Here is a 15,626-nt window from a genome sequence, read left to right as displayed (position 1 = left end):
GAATCTCTCAAAACTCGAAGTGGTTCTCCCATATAATGCCTATTTGTGTATCTAAAAATATATTTTTCTAACTTTTAGGACGGAGCTATCACACACTTGTAGTTCAAATTTGAATTACATTTGAGAAATCAACATAAAGTCATTTAAATGCGTGAAAGTAGCTAGAGATCCAGAAAATCCATGAAACTTGGGCATTGTTCATAAAATAAGGTCTACTTATTGTGAAAATTGAAGTGGTGCCATTTTGCAGCCTGTTTTTTGTACTTGCTTCACAAAAAATACTCATTGTTGACACTTAGAAAATGGAAAAAAATATTTTTTTTCGAAAAATTAGGGAACCCTATTTGGCAACATTGTTTGTAATGTCAAGACACACCTATGTGTCTAATTTGGGAACATTATAACAAACGATGCAATGAATATGATCATCGCCTAAGTCATTTAAGACTAAATTTTTACATGGCAAAAAGTGCAATTAATATGGCCTCAAATGAAAAAGTTGTCAACATCAAAGTTATCCGTCTCGTGAAAATGAACAACTTTTATGTTTGGACCATCTTCATCCAAGGCCGTATGCAATCTGTACAGCCAAAACCATTCGGCATAGTGAAGACCTCCTTTTGCCGAGTGTGACACTCGGTAAAGACCCCCTTTTGCCGAGTGTAGCACTCGGTAAAGTCCTGTTTGCCGAGTTTTGTTGTTTTACCGAGCGTTTTGTCCACGACACTCGGCAAAGTATCTGTTTGCCGAGTTTCATATTTTTGCCGAGTGTAGCACTCGGTAAAGATACTATTGCCGAGTGCCCGACATAATGCACTTGGCAAAGGGCCTAACACTCGGCAAAGGGAAAAATTCTAGTAGTGCATACACGTCGAAAGTCTGGCACACACGATCTAATGTATCTGTCATATCTGTTCCATTGCCCATTTACTCTTTGTATGGCCTTCTGTCCACCACAAAACCAGTGCCCACGAGAACTCAATCATGTTAAAATCTTGCATACTGGGATAAAAAGGAAGGGAGAGCAGACGAACACGCTGTACGCCCAAGAAGCAAGCAATCAGCTACCTTAATTAATCAGTAGGATCTTTATATGGGACTAATTACCAGCAGCTCCGTGCTGCAGATTGGTCGTGCCGCGGCGCCCTGGACGTGAGGATCGTGGCGGAAATGCGGCCAGTTGACGATGAAGAAGACGGGCTCTCTGGTTCAGACCATGGCGTGAAGCTGCAGAGGTGTGGTGGCCAGTGCGGCTGCATCAGGGCGGTCGAGTCTGCGCGAGTGGCGCCCCTCGTGCAAATCATTGTTCAAGTCATGGCGGCGGCTAAGCCAGCACTGCGGTGGCGGGTTCCTGTCCCGGCAGCCAAGCCACGGCCGTGTTGACTGTTGAGTTGCTGCCCTAGACGGCCTCGGTGTGCCAACGTCGAGTCCTTGTGCTGCATGGTCCTCGTTCGTGGCTGCTCGATCTCCTCATCTTTCTTGCCATCTTACCCGGTCACAGCCTCCTACTGCCCCATCTTGAAGACTTGGACACGGATACAATCAAGCCTTTTTTTAAGGAAACAACCAAGCTTTTCTTGTTGTATACGACCTGGACACACAGCCAAGCGCACGGACGGACGAACGAATGCGGGGACGAAATTTCTGAACTGTGTCTTTTAAATCTCAGTCGTTAATCTTTATGATTAACATAGAATCAATAGATATAAAGAGGTGACGTATGAAGAATTATGAAAGCCTCCGTTCTTTATTATTAGGTATAGATATAGATTTAGAAAACTTGCAGGATCAAGGAAATCAGATGTAACATCGAATAATGATTCTTGTGCACCACGTTCATGTGCTTACCTGGGATGTCCTTCCGAGGGTGGTGGGGCTATGACACTGCGCTCTCCTGCAAGGGTTGCCCTTACAGACGTTCGAGGCCCTTACCGCTCTATTGGCCCTTGCCAGTTGGCCTACAAACACTTATAGATGTACAAGACCACAAGAACTATTTCTCGCTTTAAGCGAGACCGCGTTAAGGCTACAGTAACAGACCAGCCCAATAGAGGACACTTGAAAGAAATAGGAAGAGAAAGAAAAGAGAGCGCCGCGCCCCGGTGGACTCCCATTCGTCACTAAATAGTAGGCCTGGCCTTCTTAAGTCAAAACGAGCCGTGTTTTCACTATTTATTTTCCAGGTTTTTTTGCTTTGTTTTTCTTTTCTTTTTTCATTGGTTTTTCTTTTCTTTCCTTTTTCTTGTTATTTTGGTTTCCTTTATCACCTTCTTGGTTTTCACTGGGCTTTTCCTTTTTTTCTTTTTTCTCCGGTTTTCTTTCTTTCTTTCTTGTTTTTCATCAGGTTTTTTTTCTTCTACTGGAGTTGATACAAGTTTCTGCTCCGCGTCCACTAGTTCTGCTTATTACACTTGCTGGTGTATGTTAATGAATGGGGATAATTTTGGCCGCACTTTGTATTTATGGAATTTGCACGCTCTTGCACAATTATTGCCATCATTATTCGCAAAATTAAAAAATAAACAATTATTGCCCATCGATGCACATGCTGGCTTCAGGACCGTTCCGACCTAACGCTCCCCACCCCCGCGTCGTCCCTCTCAGGCGACAGGGGGGGGGGGGGGGACTCCACCGGCGCCGGCACCTCCCACCCTCGTCCTCCCGCTCACCTAGCCGCCGCCTGAGGAGCACGCCAGCGAAGCCCGGACAGGTTCCAGGGAGGCTGGCGGCGGGGCATCTCCTTGAGAGGCGAGCGCTCAGATCTGGCGAGATGGCGTCTCGGCGGCTTCGTGGTGCCTGCGGCAGGCCGGCTTGAACCGGATAGGCGAGGTGATCTGGTGGCGCACGGTGGCTGCCGCTGAGGTTGGGTTCCATCGGCGACAACCTGTCATGGGGCTTCTCTTGCGCAAGACGACGGCGGGTCTGGTGCATGCGGATGCTGGGACGGCGGCCCCAGGGGATCTTGGCGGGGTTGAGCCACTATGGTTCGAGGGCAGCGTGGGGGCCAGCTGTGGACACCGGTGGCGGTGGATCTCGGGTTCTCCCTGCCCAGATCCGTGTGCTGCGGTCGGTAGCGGCTCAGATGCCGGTGGCTCACTTCGCCGGCGTAATTGAGGCAGGCCGCAGGTCGCGGTGGATGTGGTGGTGTCCTGTGGGCGCGGTGGAGGTGGTGCTGTGGTGGCAGGATCGATCCGGGCAGGGCTGTGGTGCCCTGTTCTTGATTTGGTTCATGTGGTGGCGGTGGATGCGGTGCTACGAGATGCGCGCTCTCCTCCCGTTGCGGTGGTCGACCCGTTCGAGAAACTCCGATGGACATAGGGATTCGTGGTCTGGGGTTGGGAGAAATCCCTGCTTCGCGTTGTCCGAGGCTGACAACGGCGACGCCCGCGGGCGTCGTCCCCTCCTTGGAGGCGTTGTCTTGACCCCGACCTGACTCCCTCCCTCATGCTCGGGGGAAACCCTTGGTCCGACCTTCGGACCAGGCGATGGCGGCGTCATGGCAGCGTTCCCTTCTTGGAGGCATCGTCTTGTTGCTTGAGGAGTCTCGTTGGTGCGGCTCGAGTCGGTGTTGGCAACTGCTCTGGGCGTGAGCCTCAAGGCGCAATGTACATCAACGCTGGTGATCTCTCGACGGCGCCTTCTCTAGGTCTGCCCGGGCCCTGCCTTCCACCTGCTGACTTCTTCTTGGCACAAATGGGTGGGGGTACGTTGGTTTGTGCTGCCCTCGGGTCTCGGTCATGTTGTAGAGGTCTTCGGCGTTGGTTGTGACGCGGCTTGGTAGCTCTGTGATTTGCCTCATGGCCATGGGCTTGGGCTTGATCTAGGTGATGCATGTTTCGTAGTTCGCATGGGGTGTGTGTGGCTGCTAATCCTCGTGATTGGTGTTGTAATGGCCAAAAGGCGTTTTACCCGGCTTCTTTGCCGCTTCCTCTCTAATGCGATGATACGCATGCTTGTGCGTATTCGAGAAAAAAAATTATTGCCCATCACTATTCTCAAATTTGACATATTGCAAGAAATAAGTGTGATCAGTATTGCTGATCACTATCAAAGATATTTTGGAAGGCGGGAAGAATTAAGTAGCCTACCACGTGCATCGCGTGGTACTCTTTATTATTTTGAAAGGGAAAAGTATATTTTTCATCCTTGAATTCTCTTTAAAGTATAGAAATGGTCCCTCAATTTTGAAACCCGCAAAACTTAGTCCCTTAACTTATTAAACCGGATGAGTTTAGTCCCTCGTCCGACTAGGACGGAGGCATGCCGCTAGGAGCAGCGGACATAGCACGTCATGTGCTCGACAAAATGCCTACACCTGTGATAAGATGAAAGGATAGAATAATTTTGCCACATGGACGAAGACCGGTCAAAACCATGCCACGTCAATTGAAAAACCACTTCAAGTGAGTAGAGGGACTAAACAAATCAGATTTGATAAGTTGAAGGACTAAGTTTTGCTGGTTTGAGAGTAGAGGGGCGATCTGTATACTTTCGAGAGTTTAGGGCCGAAAAATATACTTATCCCTTTAGAAAACTTGTGGGATCAAGAAAAACCAGACGTAACATCGAATAATGATTCTTCTAGACGATTGATCATGATAAGCAAAGGGTTGCGTGGCCTATCACGCACATGGGAGTGGGCTGCTCCTAGGGCCACCCTGCCTGAAAAAGCCTTGTTCGCGGACTGCTCTGTTAGGCCATGACACAGGAGTCTAGCTCCTGCTGACTTGGTGCCCATATGAACCGGTACGCAGACGTCCGATGCCCTTACGGCCCAAATGGCCCAGGACAGTCAAGTGGCCTCAGATCCAGAGGTAGGTTTCCTGCCTCTATATCAGAGATTAGGCGGCAAGGATTTGTGGCAAAATACTTGGTGCCCACCTCAGATCTGCCACCTGTCACACTGTCCTTTGCCGAGGTGGTGGCAACGGGCTGGTGCGACGAGCGCTGACCGAGCAAGAGGCCGATGCATGCAGCCCTACGATGAGGAAGTAGAGTATCGCCAGGAGCGGGATCTCTGTGTGAAGCTCCAGCACAAGCGCCGCCTGGAGCATGAAGCGGACTAGGGGCTGCCGCCTCCGTGGTGGACCAAGGAGTAGGCCAAGAAGGATGATGAGCATTGCTGGTGTAATAAACTGGCATATCGGGAGGATGGGCTTGTATTCTATTTTGTGGTTTGAGCATGAGGAGAGCACCACTTTAAAAAAATAAAATTACATGGTGATGCCTCTGTGCTTATCATCTCCAACTGGACAAGAGCTCATAGAAAACTCAATGGTTACATGCACTGATTGGGTTATTTGGGTGCTGAAGATGTCTGTACATGTACTAGTATCATTTTCCTCAACTGGACTACAGTGGGCAGCTATACATGTGTATACACGAACCCATCTTTTTCCTCACAGTGGCAGCAGCGTCACACCCACGAGACTTCTGGTCCGCTGGTTAGAGGTTTACACAATAATTGTTCAATTAATTCATAATTATTGCCCGTCGCTATTCTAAACATTAAGGGCTCCTTTGATTCAAAGGAATTCTATGGGATTTCTGGAAGATTGAAATCCTTAGGAATTTTTCCTATGTTGGCCCTTTGATTCATAGGATTGGATCCCATAGGAATTTTTTCTATGGAATCTTTTATACTACATTTCATGGGAAATCTAACATCCACTCCAACCTCTTTTTATAATTCCTTTGTTTTTAATGTGGCATCAAACACTCCTTGCTAATCCTATAGGATTCAATTTGGCATGCCACCCCAATCCTATACTTTTCATATTACTACATTTTCAAAATCCTGCGAATCAAAGTGGCCCTAAGCGGAAAACCTATATTGTGCACGTATGCACAGCCGGGTTCCTGTGCGTACAGCATGGTGAACTGCTCGGTACAGTACGCGGAGTCTGGTCGCTACTGTATGTGGGTACTTTTCAATACAGGAAAATGTCGCTGTTCCCTACTACTGTAGATAGCACTGATTGCTATAGGATTGGAATGTACACTACACTGATCATGTTTTGCCCGGAAGCTACCCTCGCTACCGTGCTTTATTTTCCACAAGTACACCCCTTGATGTAACCTTTCATGAAACTAATGGCTCTCGAGTTGATCCAATTGTGACATGCACGAAATAACTTCCAAGTGCAACGATTGAAACCATGACAATTTGTGACGTAAGACCACAAGAACAATCCAATGTTGCTTATTCTCTTACTCCTGAAAGGCTGAAACACCTTCACATTCAAGAAGCACAGTTCAAGATACTGATATGGATGCATGGATCAAGATGATGAAGAATCAGACGTAATATCAAACAATGATTCTTATGCACGGCGTTCATGCTATGTTTACCTGGGATGTCCTTTCGCACCGTGTGGGCGAGTGTTCACTACTATACGTGTGTAGACAGAAGTGATTGCTATTGGGCTGGACAATACACCACACTGACCATGTTCATCTCTGGCACCAATTGATCCATCGAGATAAGAACAAGGCTAACCAAACCAGCAATGCCATGTCCACCGTAGTAGATTTCCAGCTGAGAACTCTGTAAGTCTGAATTACCAAGTGCGTTGCTGTAGAGGTTCCCAAAAAGAGGCACTCAAAGATGTAATCATCAGCAATTTTTCAGTAGTCATCAATCAACTAGTAGGAATGCAGATGTTTATACATCGTCCAATTCAAGTGTTTCTCACATGTATTCTCCAATCACTACTGGAGTTGTCGGCGTCTTTGCCCAGAGCCAAAACACAGGCACTCGACAAAGTAAAGAACGCCGGAGTTGCACTCGGCAAAGGGAGTAAGTCGGCAAACACACGACAATGCCGACAGTATTGCTCGGCAAACAGGGTATACTCGGCAAAGACACTATTTGCCGAGGGCCATCCGGCCACACAAGGCAAAGTTTTGCCACGCGGCACATTCGGCGGCGACTAACGGCACGGTTACGGTTCCAACTCTTTGCCGAGAGTGGCGTCGGCAAAGATTTAGTCCCACCTCGCCTGCCGACTAGCAAAATGACCTGTTTAACCAGTAAGCTTCGGTCTTCTATCATTACTAAGAGTCCATATAGTCACTATGAATCTTCTAGTGGCTGTTACCCGAGAGTGGCTCTCGGTAAATGAGAAGTTCCCGAGAGTGGCTCTCAGTAAAGATAAGGCCACCATCAAAGTTTAGTCCCACCTCGCCCCCCGAGCAAGTCCTACACCTGCTTAAATACATTCATCTATTAGATTGTTAGAAGTATGGGTCTTCCTTGCACTCTATATGGAGGATATGAAGGATGAATATGATTTATCATCTGTATTCATCATGTATATTCTTCAACTGAAGAGCATGGATGACTGATGTATTTTTTTGGATTTATCGGCTATACTCGGGTACCCGAGAGTGGCTCCCGGTAAAGATAAAAGCACCATCAAAATTTAGTCCCACCTCTCCTACAAATGACTATTTGTGATGTCGATGGTAGGATTGCTCGGGATCCAGCACGGTGTCATCACAGGGCCTCTGTAGGGTGTGGTAAAAATTTGGACGCGTTTCGAGTAAGCTCCCCTGAGGCCGCTTGTAAACCGCAACGTCTCTGAGCTAGTATCTGGGTATTGAGAGGGAACGTGTCCGGTTTGCGCAGGAAGTGCTGGTCCTGTTGCTCCGTTGGCCTCGAAACTTCTCATGCTTAAGAGGGGGCAACCGCATGGCACGTGGCACGGTCTTGCATTTTTCGGGAACGCGCGCAATATTTGAGAAATTTATTGCTCTGCTAGGGTTTCATCGCCGAGAATTGCAGATCAGCAAGGTGGCACATGAAATTATGCCGGGTAGCGGCATGGGGATTCATTTGTGATGTCCTTGTGGCATGCCTACGCCTTGCACCGACGAGGGAGGGGCATGCCCTGCCACCGGGTTACCAAAAGTACATCGGTGTCATTCCAGATGCAACTGTTGAAATCCTCAGAAAATCGTACGATGGTAGTATTGCTTGGGATCTGGCACGGTGTCATCACACGACCTCTGTAGGCTGTGGTAAAAGTTTGGACGCGTTTTGAGTAAGCCTCCCCTGAGGCCGCTTGTAAACTGCACCGTCTCCGAGCTAGTATCTGGGTATCAAGAGGGAACGTGTCTGGTTTGTGCAGGAAGTGATGGTCCTATTGCTCCATTGGACTCGAAACTTCTAGTGCTCTGAGGGGGCAACCGCATGGCACGTGGCACGGCCTCGCATTTTTCGGGGACGCGCGCAATATTCGAGAAATTTATTGCTCTGTTAGGGTTTCATCGCCGGGAATTGCAGATCAGCAAGGTGGCACATGAAATCATGCCGGGTAGCAGCATGTGGAATCATTTGTGATGTCCTTGTGGCATGCCTATGCCTTGCACAGACGAGGGAGGGGTGTCATTTCCGAGCGTGGCTCTCGGTATGTTTGCCATTTCCGAGTGTGGTATATCCTTTGCCGAGCGTTTCTCTCAGAAATGGTGTAAAACCTTTATCTAGGTCTCATTCCTTTACCGAGAGCCGCACCGACAGATGCTTGGTAAAGGGTCGGCGAACACTTAACCCCCCGCGTGGTCTCTTCTCTCTCTCTCGCTCTCTCTCTCTCTCTCTCTCACACACACACACACACACACACACACACACACACACACTTTTCTCTCTTTCTCACCGGTGCCCCCCCCCAGCACACCCCACCGACGCCCCCCAACCCCCCCGCCCCGGCCGGCGTCCTCTCCACCGGTGCCCCCCGACCCCACCGGCGCCTGCCCACTGGCGCCCCCGCCCAACCGGTGCCCCCCTCCCAACTCCGCCGGCGACCCCGCAAACCCGTCGGCACCACCTCCCCTCTCGGTGAGCTTCATCCCCCCTCCCCGATCTTGTATTTATGCATGAGTGTATGTATGGATGCATGGATAATTATTTGGATGCAAGGATTGATGGATTTTTATATGGATGCATGGATGTATGAATGTATATATGTATGTATTAATGCATGGATTGATGCATGAATTGATGCATGAACTATTTTTTGTAGTAATATTTTTTTTAGTTTTTGTTATGTATCAATATAAAGATGGATGGATGTATGTATGTATGCATGAATGCATAGATGGATGCAAAGAAATATGGATGAATGTAGAAAATTGTTAATTTTTTGTATAGATAATTAATTGTTGATGCATCTAATAGTTCTTGTTGTTCGTATGGATGCTATATGGAGTAAGAAAACTTTCGATGATGGCGGTCAATCTGGGCGAGTTCTTCTTGTGATATACAGTTGTCACGCACGATGGACTCGCCCAGCTTGACCATCACCGAAAGTCGAAATATCCATGAGATAGTGTCCACCATATATACCACCACCAGAGAGAGTTCCAGCATATATACGTGAGAGAGATGAGAGTTGTTCTTGGAGAAAGAAAATCGTCCTTTGCCGATGGCGGTCAATCTGGGCGAGTTCTTCTTGTGATATACAGTTGTCACGCGCGATGGACTCGCCCAGCTTGACCATCACCGAAAGTCGAAATATCCGTGAGAAAGTGACCACCATATATACCACCACCAGAGAGAATTCCACCATATATACTCGTCCTGTGAGATAGTGTCCATCATGATTAATTTGCTTAGAAGTAATCTTTGATGTTTGATTCTTATGCTATTTTTCATTGTGTGATGAAAGGTGTTAGCACCGATCGATTTTGTGGCTATGGCTTCCTCCGACGACGCATCTTCCATTAGGGTCAACTCCGCGGTAAAGGAGAAGCTCGCCGAGGACCGCTTGGCGGCGCTCATTGAGAAGGACCCGCAGCTGATCCTAATAAAGTATTTTGAGGATCTGGCCAAGAAGAGTCCCCCATCCAAAGAGAAGAAGGCCCCACCACATAAGGAGTGTGACGGCTCGATGCCATTGAGTCCACCGACGTACATTCCCGACGACGCTTGGTCCTCCACCGTGGGGGATGCCCCGATGTGCTCTGACTCCACGATCACCGGTTTCACGGACTACACCTCTGAGTAGTCCACCTAGATAGTTTGGCGTTGATTTAGTGATGTAGTCATGTAGGTGCTGATATGGACTTCTTAGATTGCCATTTGCGATGCTTTTGAATGTCTGAGTGATGAACGCTTACGTGGATTATGTATGATGTGCCATTTTTAACCTTTGCATTATTTCTCTGCCTTTTTTCTCTATCTTTGTAGATGAAGTGGTATGCGGTGTATAGAGGTAGAAGTCTAGGAGTCTAAGATTCATGGTCTGAATGCAATGAACAAGTGATTTATTATGAAGGCAGCTCCCACGACTCGTTCAATAGCAGAGAAAAGGCAGAGTATGATTACAATCAGTATGTGCTTAAGCAGAAGAGAAAATCTGTATTAGTGGGTTCAGTGGATGGGTTGACTGGATGTGCTAGCCAGAAACGGCTTATCGAGTTTAGTGGATGGAAGAACTTGATAATTCTTCTTCAGTTTGTGATAATTGTGGTGTTGCTTTTATCTTGTGGTCGCATGTAGAAATGCATTATTGACTACTTTATTGTTTAGTAAGTAGGCATTTGTACTAAAGAGCTACCTTGTGATCTCAAAAGAAGTTCGTGTGAACGATTATATGTAATGGTTATGTGAGTTTGTTGTTAGACATTGAGACTTGAAATGCTTGTCTGTGTATTGTATATAAATTTTTGCGGCAGGGATAAGGGGGAAAGCAGTAAAAGGTTGTCTAGAAACGGATCTTTGCCGAGAGCTTGCTCTCGACAAAGTGGCACGCTAGCAGTTGGCTGTGGCAGCTTTGCCGAGAGCCACTCTCGGCAAACTGGCATGCGCCAGTTGTTGGCTGTGGCATCTTTGCCGAGAGCCACTCTCGGCAAACAGCTGACAAAACCAGGCGATGTGAAAGTCACTTTATTTTGCCGAGTTGTACTGTTTAGCTCACGGCAAATTCCTGTTTGCCAGAGAGGTGTACGCCGGGTGGCCTTTGCCGAGTACAGCACTCGGCAAAGGCTTTGCCGGCGGGTTTTGACCCTTTGCCGAGTGTCCGTGGCACTCGGCGTCTAACTCGATTCCAGTAGTGAATCGGTCAGAAAGTGTTTCCGTAAGCAGAGCAGAGTTTGTAATAACAAGTTAACTGGTCTGTTATTTGTCATCGTAATAATTCAACTGTTGTTCAAATGCGACGGGGTGCTAGATTAGATTGGCCAAGGTACAAAATACACAACGAGTTCATGATGCAGAAATAAGCAAGGGCGGGAGAAATCAGATGGAATATAACAAACAGAAGGCCGGAGAGTTGTACTACTATCCAGCATGGTTGTTTGGAAGCACATGGTAGAAGTGAAGAAGCCAAGGAAACGAGCAGATAACCTTTGCTGTAGGAGATGAAAACGAGGTGAATACTAGGTACTCCTAGCTAGCAGTAGCAATATAATTAACTTCTCAGTGAATTATATCTGGAATTTGAATTTGTAAGCTAACTTCTCAGTTAATTCTAGGTACTAGCTAACTGTAGCAATATGATTAACATCCACCTCAGTTGATAGTTTCTACTTTCTAGTAGTACTGAACAAATTACGAAGAAGTTAAGTAGCTGACCAGATAACATTCGGCTAGGGATGGACAGATTTTGGAGTCCTGGGCCAGATATGTCTCCAGGTCATGGCACCTCTGTTCCATGTAGAGAGTCGCAACATGGGATGATTCTCTCCACCTAGTAGCATACCAAGATTTGTCACTACAAAAATCACAACTTATCTATCTATTATATTATATTATATTATTAAAACTATAGAAAACGGATGGTGGAGATTCAAAATTATAGAGTTATAATAATTGAACGGTGTTGATTCATTGACCTCGACTTGGGAAGGCAGAGAGAGTCCATACGGCCACCTATTTCTTGGGCAGAGCCAGCGTATAGGCACAAGGAAAAAAAAGGAGTCACATATAGTTATCTCCGGAAAAACAATGAGAGTCCATAGTCAATACGGCTACCTATTCCAATTGGCAAGGCCAGCATATACGCAAAAGGAGTCCATAGGCGGGCCAACTTATTCCCAACAGAAACAAAACAGATTACTCTTGAAGTCCAATTAGTACCGGAGCAGATTACCATGTGAACAAGATATTTTAGCACGGAGAAGCAAGACATGATATAGCTTAGACGTGCATGGATGTGCACTGTATCAAGGAACTCCACGGGAGTACATTGAAGTGAGAAGTCAAGGTAAGTAAGAATATTGCTTGCAAATACCATGGTTGAAACCTGTTTGAAAATTATCTTGATTGATGGAACGAATGTGCCGATCAACAATTCATAGAGTATACATGTGAAAATATGAGAAAATATTTTTCACATGTAAACGCATATTATTATTTATTATTTGCATGGCATGACATGACATTCCTTGAAAACGCCAGATACGAACTTAAGCATGCAGACCCACTCACACCACTATTCATAGACTCACACAACGCCTGTAAATGACAATGAAACAGAAGAAAAAAAGTGATAAATATATTGGTTCTCACAAGAAACCATAGTTATTTTATAAACAGAACCAAAACAGCAATAAATATAAAATCTAGCCACGTAAATGGAAGTGGATTTATTCCTTTATCAAACTAATAAGGAAGGTCAGGAAAGCTATGTTCGTGTAAAAGCAAAAAAATAAATCTGCGTCAACCAAGTTTATGTGTAGGATAACTGCGTGGACTTTATTTTTTTAATGCAATACACAAGTATCGACATCTAGAATAAGTGCGGAGGGCCAAACAAGTTCCATGGACAAAATTCAATTGGTTGTGAGAACCTCGCAGGTTCCACGTTCATTCATGTTGACAGATTAATTAGCTCAACTGTTGATCGTCACCATTATTGTGCACCATGGTGTATATGAAATTATGAATTGGATTTTTTTAGTTTAAACTACGGTAATATAACTTTTAATAGTTGGATAAATAAAATAAATCTCTTATTTAGTAAAACATAAACTGTTTTGTTATTCTATGAACTCCAATGACATTATATCTAATGAATCTGCTATTCGTTGAACTTAGAATTAAACAAATTATGTATGAAGCTAGAAGTCGGGATGTGCAAGGAAATTAGCACTTTAATGTTTAATTAGCCAGTGCATTCAACCATCCATTTCCAATAAAAACGCATGTATTGTATAGCATCCATATTACTTTTTTTGCAGCAGTCCATATAACTAATTAGAAACTAGCGACCGAGAATATGATGTATCGTTGTCCATTATTTTATATAGACCATACCACACTGAATCATTCCATAAAAAATCGTATAAAGAAGACAAAAGAAGGAAAAGTTACGGCGAGAAGACTTACATTTTTCACACGCTACCATTTGGTATATCGAGAGGAATTAGTATCCTAATTAAGTGATGAAACTTGCTAATACAATTCTTCAAGGAAAATAAAAGACCCGTGCAATAGGATTTTACATGTGCCGTGAATAAACTGAAATAAAAGGCACACCAATATTTATAAAATAGAGCACTACCGCACACATATATTATTTAGTTTCTTTGTCAAATACATCCACATGACAAAAGTTTAACGACGAGCCTATTTTAGTCGTTATTGATGAATACACATGATTATTTTTATTATTCAGAGTGATATTAAGTTTGATTAGAAAGTTTCTTATTTTGGCGGATAAGAGAGACACCAATTGAATAGAAGAATAGGAAAGTTGAAAGCTAAAAAAACTATCCAACCAGAATCTTTGTAGATTGGCATGACATGCGTAGAGCATAGTGCTTGGCATTAGTTGTCACATACCAAATCTTTTGCCAAAAACTTAATATACACAATAAAACAACGATAAAGTATTTCCTCATGACCCCACATAAAAGTATTTCATCATGATATACATATTGACTATAATATTTTTATTTGAAAGATATGTCAAAGATGATCGCCACATAGGTTAGTAAATAAAAAGCTCCTATCTAAAGATAACTAAGAGAAAACGATGGCAAACAATGATAATTGAGTTTCATGATATGTATTTGTCTATAAGATTTTCCATAATTCTGCATGACCAGCAGAACATCTCATTGCTATGAAAACACATAGGAAATCTAGCCGCGCAAATGCGCGGGTCACCCTGCTAGTTACGCATGAAGAGAACAGAAATAAGGAACTTGAAGAGAGAAATATGCGTTTACCAAACAAACAGTAATGAGGGGAAAAGCAATGGCCTGGAGGCGGTAGTCACTGCTGCTGCTTACACCACTCAGGTTCCTCCATGCTACGCAAAACATAAGAATTTCTGAAAACAATTGCTCCAGTCATTTGTTTTTCTTGATACAATGCTAGACGTCATAACTCAGTCTTGCGAAAACTGAACTACTAGAATGGTAAAATCGCATTTCGTACATAGACCACACCGCCACCTCTACTTGGCGCATCTTATTAATTTTCCTACCTACCTTCACATGTGTAAATAGCACTATCGCTCCTATATATTTGACCCCATCTCAGCATCCAGAAAGCCCATCATATCTTATTGATACATAGTTTACACTTCCACACAATTCTAACTTGAACCTTTCATATGATAATTCAGTTTCAATAAAAAAACACAGAGGGATGACGGTGAACCCGAAAATAACACAATACTAGAAAATATGTATGACTGGGAGGCATAGGGAAAGAAACAAGTGCCTGCATGATTCATGTAACTAGAGCTGTCATGTTGCTGTGTCGGCGCTTTTGGCATACACAAATGTGTTATATGGAACAAGCTGGGCTTCCGCATCATACTGCTTGTTCTACCTAGGCCTCCGCGCAATCAAAAAGGGGCACATGTAGGTTACTCTGAAGATGGCAAGCGGCCTAAGTACAACAATTCCACCATCTCGGCCAAGGATAGCGGTGTCCTTGGCGACTTATGACATGGTGAGGCCAACAAGATGGCTCATGTCGGTTTGCCTTGTTGACATGCCACGGCGGTGTCCGTTGCCTGATTGCAGGAAATGCTGAAATAGATGATTTTCTATTTGCAGTTCTGACGAACACGGCCAACAATGTTCGTAAGTTGTTAATATTATCGAGACAAATTAATTAGAGCATTTCAAGTGTGAAGAAATTGAGCCTGGGACCCTCTCGCTTGATATTCTCAAACCTAAATACTTCCCACACTGCAGTCCTCATGGCCGAGAGCTGCCCACACTAGTAGAAAAAGAGGCTTCCATACGCCCCCATTAGTCCCCAAAACAATCGAACCGCGACAAAAGGGGCCTTTAGTCGCGGTTCGGGAGGAGACCCGCGACCAACTATCTGGGCCCAGCGCGCTCGGTCGACAGCTGGCGGACGGGAGGGGCTTTAGTCCCGGTTGGCCTGGCCAACCGGGACTAAAGGTCCCCGAAAGCCTTTAGTCGCGGTTGGCCAGGCCAACCGGGACTAAAGGCCCATCCAGCTGGCGGACGGGAGGGCTGGCCAACCGGGACTAAAGGTCCCCGAAGGCCTTTAGTCGCGGTTGGCCAGGCCAACCGGGACTAAAGGCCCATCCCTATATATAGGACTCAGCTCACTTCACTTCACTCAGCTCACTTCACAATTTTCAGAAGGGGGTGGTGGGTTTGCTTTTGGTTCCTCCTATGCACACAAGGTGTTC

Source organism: Aegilops tauschii, chromosome 7, assembly GCF_002575655.3.
Source record: "Aegilops tauschii subsp. strangulata cultivar AL8/78 chromosome 7, Aet v6.0, whole genome shotgun sequence".
Classification (NCBI taxonomy): Eukaryota; Viridiplantae; Streptophyta; class Magnoliopsida; order Poales; family Poaceae; genus Aegilops; species Aegilops tauschii.
This window is presented reverse-complemented; position numbering follows the sequence as displayed.